Consider the following 9,558-nt stretch of genomic DNA (forward strand, 5'->3'; position numbering starts at 1 on the left):
CCCCCTTATCTAATCTACTACTTACATCGTCAAAGAACTCCAATAGGTTTGTCAAACATGATTTCCCTAAATCCTATTATCATTTTCTAAGTATCCTGTTATCACATCCTTTATAATAGATTCTAACATTTTCCCCACTAGTTCCCTGTTTTCTCTCTCCCTCCTTTCTTAAATAGTAGGGTTACCTTTGCTGCCCTCCAATCAGCGGGAACCATTCCAGAATCTATAGAATTTTGGAAGATGACAACCAATGCATCCACTATCTCTATAGCCACCTCTTTCAAAATTCTGGGATGTAGATCATCAGGACCTTGGGATTTATCGACTTTCAGTCCCATTAATTTCTCTAGTACTATTTTTCCACTAATACTAATTTTTTTCAGTACCGCGGGGAGGTTTTTTGTGTCTTCTTCCGTGAAGACAGACACAAAGTATTTGTTTAATTTCTCTGCCATTTCCTTATTCCCCATTATAAATTCTCCGTCTCTGTCTGTAAGGAACCCACATTTGCCTTCGCTGGTCTTTTCCTTTTTACATACCTACAGAAGCTTTTAAAGTCCGTTTTTATGTTTCTTGCTAGTTAACTCTCATATTCTATTTTCCCTTTCTTTATCAATTTCTTGGTTCTCCTTTGCTGAATTCTAAAATGCTCCCACTCCTCAGGCTTACTGCTTTTTCTGGCAACTTTATATGCCTCTTCCTCTGATTTAATACTATCTTTAATTTCTCTTGTTAGCCACAGTTGGACCACTTTTCCTGTTGGGTTTTTGTGCCTTAAAGGAATATATATTTGTTGCAAACCAATATTCAAACCAATAGCTACTTAATCAAAAGCAAAATACTGCGGAGGCTGAAAATCTGAAATAAAAACAGAAAGTGCTGGAAAAGCTCAGCAAGTGAGGCAGCTTCTGTGGAGAAAGAAACAGAGTTAACGTTTCAGGTCGATGACCTTTCATCAGAACTGGAAGAAGTTAGAGATTGTGGCACCAAGGAGCCCGAGTAAAATTGAAGTCAATGGGAATCAGGGGGAAAACTCTCCAGTGGCTGGAGTCATACCTAGCACAAAGGAAGATGGTAGTGGTTGTTGGAGGCCAATCATCTCAGCCCCAGGGCATTGCTGCAGGAGTTCCTCAGGGCAGTGTCCTAGGCCCAACCATCTTCAGCTGCTTCATCAATGACCTTCCCTCCATCATAAGGTCAGATGATTGCACAGTGTTCAGTTCCATTCGCAACCCCTCAGATAACGAAGCAGTCTGTGCCCGCATGCAGCAAGACCTGGACAACATCCAGGCTTGGGCTGATAAGTGGCAAGTAACATTCACGCCAGGCAATGACCATCTCCAACAAGAGAGAGTCTAACCACCTCCCCTTGACATTCAACGGCATTACCGTCGCCGAATCCTCCACCATCAACATCCTGGGGGTCACCATTGACCAGAAACTTAACTGGACCAGCCATATAAATACTGTGGCTACAAGAGCAGGTCAGAGGTTGGGTATTCTGCAGCGAGTGACTTTTTTTAAATTCGTTCACGGGATGTGGGCGTCGCTGGCAAGGCCGGCATTTATTGCCCATCCCTAGCGAGATTTTTTTTACAACTGAGTGGCTCGCTAGGCCATTTAAGAATCAACCACATTGCTGTGGGTCTGGAGTCACATATTGGCCAGACCGGGTAAGGACAGCAGGTTTTCCTTCCCTAAAGGACATTAGTGAACCAGATGGGTTTTTACGACAATCCGGTAGTTTCATGGCTATCATTACTGATACTAGTATTTTAATTCCAGATTTTTATTTAATTAATTGAATTTAAATTCGCCAGCCGCCGTGGCGGGATTTGAACTCGTGACTCTGGATTTTAGTCCAGGCCTCTGGATTACTAGCCCAGTAACATAACCACTACGCTACCGACCCATGCTCACCTCCTGACTCCCCAAAGCCTTTCCACCATCTACAAGGCACAAGTCAGGAGTGTGATTGAATACTCTCCACTTGCCTGGATGAGTGCAGCTCCAACAACACCCAAGAAGCTCGACACCATCCAGGACAAAGCAGCCCACGTGATTGACACCCCATCCACCACCCTAAACATTCACTCCCTTCACCACCAGCGTACAGTGGCTGCAGTGTGTACCATCCACAGGATGCACTGCAGCAACTCGCCAAAGCTTCTTCGACAGCACCTCCCAAATCCTTGACCTCTACCACCTAGAAGGACAAGGGCAGCTGGCACATGGGAACAACACCACCTGCTCGTTCCCCTCCAAATCACACATCATTCCGACTTGGAAATATATTGCCGTTCCTTCATCGTCGCTGGATCAAAATCCTGGAACTCCCTTCCTAACAGCACTGTGGGAGAACCTTCACCACACAGACTGCAGCGGTTCAAGAAGGCACCTTCTCGAGGGCAATTAGGGATGGGCAATAAATGCTGGCCTTGCCAGCGACGCTCATATCCCATAAATGAATTTTTAAAAATTCAACCGTTTATAAGCATGGCGTTTATAAAGCCAGAATGGGGGAGGGGGGTAGATGTGAGGGGGAGGAAGGGGGGACAGGGGGAGGAGGAGGAGTGATGGGGGGAGAGGAGGGAAGAAAAGAATAAAGAGGAAAGTCTGTGATGGGTGGAGGGCAGGAATGATTAAACGACAAAAGGGATGATGGTGCAAGGCAAAACGGGGTAATAATGGGACAAGAAAAGAAACAAAATAAAAACAGAAAATGCTGGAAATACTCAGCAAGTCAGGCAGCATCTGTGGAGAGAGAAACAGAGTTAACATTTCAGGTCACTGACCCTTTGTCAGAACTGGAAGAAGTTAAAGATTAAACAGTTTTTAAGCAAGTACAGAGCCAGGGAAAGGAGGAGGATGGGGAGGGGAGGAAAGAACAAAAGGGAATGTCTCTGACAGGGTGGAGGGCAAGAGTGGATTAAATTACAAAAGGGATGATGGTGCAAGGCAATGAGGGTGGTAATGGGACAAGTAAAGAAACAAAAGATGGGTCTCGAGGAGCTGTAAATGGCAACATCAGAACAATTACCAGCTCTTGCTGTCCAAAAAAATGGGAATAGTAGTTATGATCTGAAGTTATTGAAATCAGTGTTGAGTCCAGAAGGTTGTAAAGTGCCTAATCGAAAGATGAGATGCTGTTCCTCAAGCTTCCGTTAAGCTTCATTGGAACAGTGTAAGAGGCTGAAGACAGAGAGGTCAGAGTAGGTGTGGGATGGGGAATTAAAATGTCAAGCGACCGGCAGATCAGGGTCACGCTCGAGGACTGAGTGGAGATGTTCAGCAAAGCAATCACCGATCTGCGTTTGTTCTCCCAAATGTAAAAGAGACCACTTTGTGAGCAGCGAATACAGTATACTAAATTGAAAGAAGTACAAGTAAATCGCTGTTTCACCTGGAACGAGTGTTTGGGGCCCTGGACAGTGGGAAGGGAGGAGGTGAAAGGGGAGGTGTTGCATCTCCTGCGCTCGCACGGGAAGGTGCCGTGGGGAGGAGAGCGGGTGATGGAAGAGTGGACCAGGGTGTCGCGGAGGGAGTGGTCCCATCGGAATGCTGGAAGGGGAGGGGAGGATGTATTTGGTGGTGGGATCACGCTGGAGGTGGCAGAAATGGCAGAGGATGATACGTTGAATGTGGAGGCTGGTGGGGTGGAAGATGAGGACAAGGGGGACCCTATCATGGTTCTGGGAGGGAGGGGAAGGAGTGAGGGTAGAAGTGCGGGAAATAGAACAGACACGGTTGAGGGCCCTGTCAACTACAGTGGAGGGGAATCCTCGGTTGAGGAAAAAGGAAGACATATCAGAAGGTGGCATCGTCAGAACAGATGCGATGGAGACGGTGAAACTAGGAGAAGGGAATAGAGTCTTTACAGGACTGTGGGGGTCAGTGGGCTTATAGTACATATTGGTTGACAGCCTATCCCCAGAAATGGAGATAGAGAAGTCGAGGAAGGGAAGGGAAGAGTCAGAAATGGAAGACGTGAAGGCGAGGGAAGGATGGAAATTGGAAGCAAAGTTGATGAAATTTTCCAGTTCGGGGTGAAAGCAGGAAGCGGCACCGATATAGTCATCAATGTACCAGAAAAAGAGGTGAGGGAGGGGACCTGAGTCGGACTGGAACAAAGAATGTTCCAAGTATCCCACAAAAAGGCAGGCATAGCTAGGACCCATACGGGTTCCCATAGCGACAACTTTTATTTGGAGGAAGTGAGTGGAGTCAAAGGAGAAGTTCTTCAGCGTAAGAACAAGTTCAGCCAGGAGGGTGGTGGTGAATGGGGACTGGTTGGGCCTCCATTCAAGGAAGAAGCAGAGGTACCACAGGTCGTCCTGGTGGGTGATGGAGATGTAGAGGGACTGGATGCCCATGGTGAAAAGGAGACGGTTAGGGCCAGGGAACTGGAAACTGTTAAAGAGGCAGAGGGCATCGGAAGAGTCGCGGATGTAGGTTGGAAGAGACTGGACAAAGGGAGAAAAAAGAGTCGAGATTGGAAGAAATAAGTTCTGTGGGGCAAGAACAGGCTGAAATGATGGCTCTCCCAGGGCAGACCTGTTTGTGGATCTTGGAAAGGACGTAGAAGCGGGCTGTGTGGGGTTGGGGGACTATGAGGTTGGAGGCCATGGGGGAAAGGTCTCCAGAGGAGATAAGGTCAGTGACGGTCTGGGTAACTATGGCTTGATGTTCATCGGTGGGGCCATGGTCCAGGGGAGGTAGGAGGAGGTGTTGGATAAGGTTGTGGTTCAAGCCCCCACTCCAAGACTTCTGCACATCATCTAAGGTAACACTTCAATGCAGCACTGAGGGAATGCTCTATTGTTGGAGATACAGCCCTTCGGTTGAGACATTAAACTAAAGTTTGTTATACTTGTTCAAGTTGACATTAATAATCCCATGAGGATTCCTTTATTCAAATAAGAACAGGAAGTTCTCCAATTGTACTGGCCAATATCTTTCCCTGAACTAATACCACCAAAAGCAGATTTGCTGATCATTCATTGCATTGCTGTGTTTGTGGGATCTTGCTGTGCACAAAATGAGTGCTGTTTTGCCTACATAGCAACGACGACTGAACTTAAAATTGTAATTCATTATACGTGAGATGCAATAAGCATTATTTAAATGCAAATGCTCCTTGTTCCACTCTACCAAATATTTACCTGAGTATGCATTGCTAATTTTGTTAACTGAAATTGTCAATAAGGACATTTTCTTAAACGTAAAACCGTAGGATTAAATGCTAATGGCAAGTTTTATAAACCTGATCATGAAGCTACAATTTACAAACACAATAAGTAGATCATTGTCAGCATCTACATTTTGGTTAATTAAATAAAAACATACAGATCAACAATGAACAGATGCTGCATGGTCAATATCACAAAGTGTAAGATGACCATAGTACATTAACTTAATGCACTGTTGTGGATATTCTGAGCTATTAAAGATATTTTGATAAATATTTTTCAAATTTCTTATCAAGAACAGCAGACCTGTTACATTCCCAGCTGAGCTTTTAGGATTGTCTCAGAGAGCCAATGGGTGATTTTGTTCCCAGAACTTTGACAATCTCATTCTGTAATAGTCACTAGGAAATGGGCATGGAATGACTTGCCTTTCAATGTTCCCTTTTCCCTTTGGGGAAATGCCTTTCCTCTACTTAGTACCTCTATGACAACCCAGGAAATGTCTGTGTTAATTTGTATCCTTCTATTCTGTGGCATTAAACAGCATGCAGAAACCTAATGCTTCAGACAACTAAGAAAAGCAGGTTTTTTTTGAACTAGAAATACCTACTCTGAAGTTCTAAATCATACAGCTGTGCAATTTATAACATCCTTGTGCTGAATAAGGACCAAGTAAAAATACTAGATATACACTGGAAGACATGCTGTATTTGAAAATCATATCTTGCAACTTGTGGGGGCACTACTACATGAATTATCTTTTCATGTTTGCTTCTTTGAGTTTTGTAATAATTCTCCAATTCAGTTATTGTAGTATATTTTCAGTGTTCATACAAAATATGGGATAGTAGGCATCTCAGTAGCACAGGCAATAGAACACCTAACTCTATACCAGCTGGTTGATATTCTGAGTTCCAGGATTGCTTGGAACTCGTGCCTATTGTCACTATTTGAAATGAGTTCTGTCAGTCTTAGATCATTTGCTATATGGAACGCGATGCCACAACAGGATGTTCTGTCTCAAGGAAACGTAAAATAAAAATTATACGGTTATCCATTGCAATCCACCTCCTTTTGATTATTTATGAAGTGACATTGATGATAGTTGTAAAGAAGTTCATGGCCTTGATCATCTGACTTTCCAGATTATAAAGAGGCGGTGTGATGTGAGCAGGTATTGTAGGAAGATGAAAAGAGCTAATCAGGGATAAAAATACGTTAACAAAATCTGGAACATCTTGAATATGTCTTAGAGAAATGTTGTTTGTAGTACTAACTAATGAAAAGCCAACTGTTAACTTTAGTGTTCCATGTGATTCATGTATGCATAAGAGCTCATTGTAATGTTTGTCATGTTACCTCCGGGCAAACATGTCCTTTTCTAGTAGATGAAAGAATTAATGTGTAAGGAGCAAGCTGAGATTTAAACATGTTTTTAAACAACTTTGATGGTTTATAAAACTTGCAATTAGCATTTAATCCTACAGTTTTATATTTAAGAAAATGTCCTTGTTGGCATTTTCAGTTAACAAAATTAGCAATACGTACTCATACCATAAATATTTGGTAGAGTGGAACAAAGAGCATTTGCATTTAAATAATGGCTTACTGCATCTCATGTATAATGAATTACATTTTGAAGTTCAGTCGTTGTTGCTAGGCTGGCAAAACAGCACTCATTTTGTGCACAACGAGATCCCACAAACACAGCAATGCAATGAATGATCAGCAAATCTGCTTTTGGTGGTATTGGTTCAGGGAAAGATGTTGGCCAGTACAACATGAGAGCTTCCCACTCTTAATTTGAATAAAGGGATCCTCGTGGGATTATTAATGTCAACCTGAACCAGTGGAACAGACTTTAGTTTAATGTCTCAACCGAAGGACTGTACCTCCAACAATATAGCATTCCCTCAGTACTGCAATGAAGTGTTAGCTTACATTATATGCTGAAGTCTTGGAGTGGAGACTTGAACTGCAACCTTCTGATTCACAGGTAAGAGTGTTGCCAACTGAGCCAAGCTGATACAAATCCTAATCAAAGAAAAATGAGAGGTAGGACAAAGAAGAAAAAGCAAGGTGGAAGTGGGAAGAAGGAAGAGAGAAAAAGGACTGAAAGTAAATATTAATGATACAGTAATGGTAATATTCAATATGTATAACATATAATACAACATTAGTTACAACTAATGGTACAATTTGTACAAAAATGCATTATTTTACTGATCTACAATTCTGTCATGAATAATAGCTGCACCATAACAGTAATGATCTGCTTATTACAGTCCATACTGTTTTATGTGGCTAAATATTAGGCCTCAGGGTAGGGGTGCACAGATGGTACTGCTAGCTTCAAATTCATCATTCCTCCATTTGACTATATATGTGTGTGTGTGTTGGGGGGGGGGGGATGGGGTGGAGAGAATGAGTCAGGAATCCATGAGGTCAGAGAATTCTAAGGGTGCCATGGCATGCCATGATCCCCTTATCCTCAAGAAATTTACTGGAGTTGATTGGATTTTGTGATATAGGTCCAGATGGAAATATTTTTCAAGGTTAGGGCTTTTATACAAAAACATGCTTATGAGATCAATTGATTGGTCTACCCTCCTCTATAGTAACTGAATGCAACTGTATACACCATGAGCATGCTAAGAGTCTAGTGCAGGCTGTATGTAGATGCCTAGGAGTCTCAACCCATGGCTCTCCTTTGGGATATCATGTAGATCATCCATATTCATATTAGCAGAATACAGTCTACTCCCAATAATTTGAAGTCATTTTTGGCACCATTAGTTAATTATCAGTTAATTTGAATGAAGCAACCTTGAATTGAAGAGTAGACTGCAAAGTCTATTCTGGTTAATTCAAATTACTTCCTTGCTCAAAAAATTCAAATTATCCTTTAACTCGAATAAAGCAATTTATATAAAACTACACAGGAGCTGTTTTTGCACAATTTCAATTTTTGCTCAAAGGAGTAGACTGTATGTAGAAAAATATTCCCCTTTCTCAACAGTTTCCTATACAAGTATTTGATAAGCCTGCAAAAAGTATATGGATGAGAGTAGGTTGTGAAACCACCTGTGGAGATATTTTATTTGCAAATTTGTGAATCTGCTTGACTATTTTCCTCCCACTTATACTTTGAGACTGATCTGTCTCCTAGATAGCTGTCTTTAACAGAAAAAGTGGACATAAAGGAACCTAAAATACATCAAACTAACTTGAAATCATCTGTCATCTTTTCAAATGGATTAAATAACTTGCATTAGTGCCTTTCATGACCTCAGGATGACCTAAAGCGCTCCACAGCCAATGAAGTACTTTTGAACTTTTGTAATGTAGGAAACGCGGCAGCCAATTTGCACACAACAAGCTCCCACAAACAGAAATGAGATCATGACAGGATAATCTGTTTTAGTGATGTTGGTTAAGGGATAAATATTGGCCAGGACACTGGGGAAAACTCCCCTGCTCTTATTCAAAATAGTGCCACTCCTTCAGTACTGCACTGAAGTGTCAGCCTGGATTATATGCTCAAGCTTCTGGAGTGGGACTTGAACCCACAACCTTCTGACTCAGGGACAAGAGTGCTGCCACTGAGCCACGGCTCACACATAATGTATAGAATAACTGACAATAATTATAGCTAAGAGCTTTTTAGTCAACAAAGCATTCCATCAGCAAATGTTTTTTTTTTCACTGAACTTCTTTTCTACTTTTATTAATGTATCTGATATAGTCCTATGGAAACAGCACATGGGAAATCTGACAACGTTGCTATGTCTAAAATTGGTTCAAGAATGAGGAACACAGCAAAGGAATAGCAGTTGTTCCTGTCATTGGAACCACCCAGTGCACAGATGTCTGATTAAAATAGTTAGTGTCATGTTACATCTTGGCTGACCCATTTTCTAAAACCTGCTTCAGAAAACTGTTTTTGTTGTGATTTTTAAGAATGTAACTACGTGTAAGGTTCCTCTTAAATATATCACTGATCATTTTAATCAGATAAACATAAATTTTAAAAAATATAACCAGAAAGCCCAGAACTGTACAGACATCTCTCCAGCCTTTGATGCATTAATACCTTTATGCAATGTTATATGCACATTCAATAAAGATTATGGTACTTCTTGTGTTAAAATTAATTGCTGCTTGTACTGTGAGACAGAAGAAACTAGCATATACTCTTTTTGTGTATTATTAAGTATTGCCAAAGAAAAGAATGTTACTGTCCCACTCCAGAGCACAAAATCTAGGCTGACACTCCAGTGCAGCACTAAGGGAGTGCTGTACTGTCGGAGGTGCCATCTTTTGGGTGAGATGTTAAACTGTGGCCTTGTCTGCCCTCAGGTGGACATAA

The sequence above is a fragment of the Heptranchias perlo genome, chromosome 7 (assembly GCF_035084215.1).
Source record: "Heptranchias perlo isolate sHepPer1 chromosome 7, sHepPer1.hap1, whole genome shotgun sequence".
Taxonomy (NCBI): Eukaryota; Metazoa; Chordata; class Chondrichthyes; order Hexanchiformes; family Hexanchidae; genus Heptranchias; species Heptranchias perlo.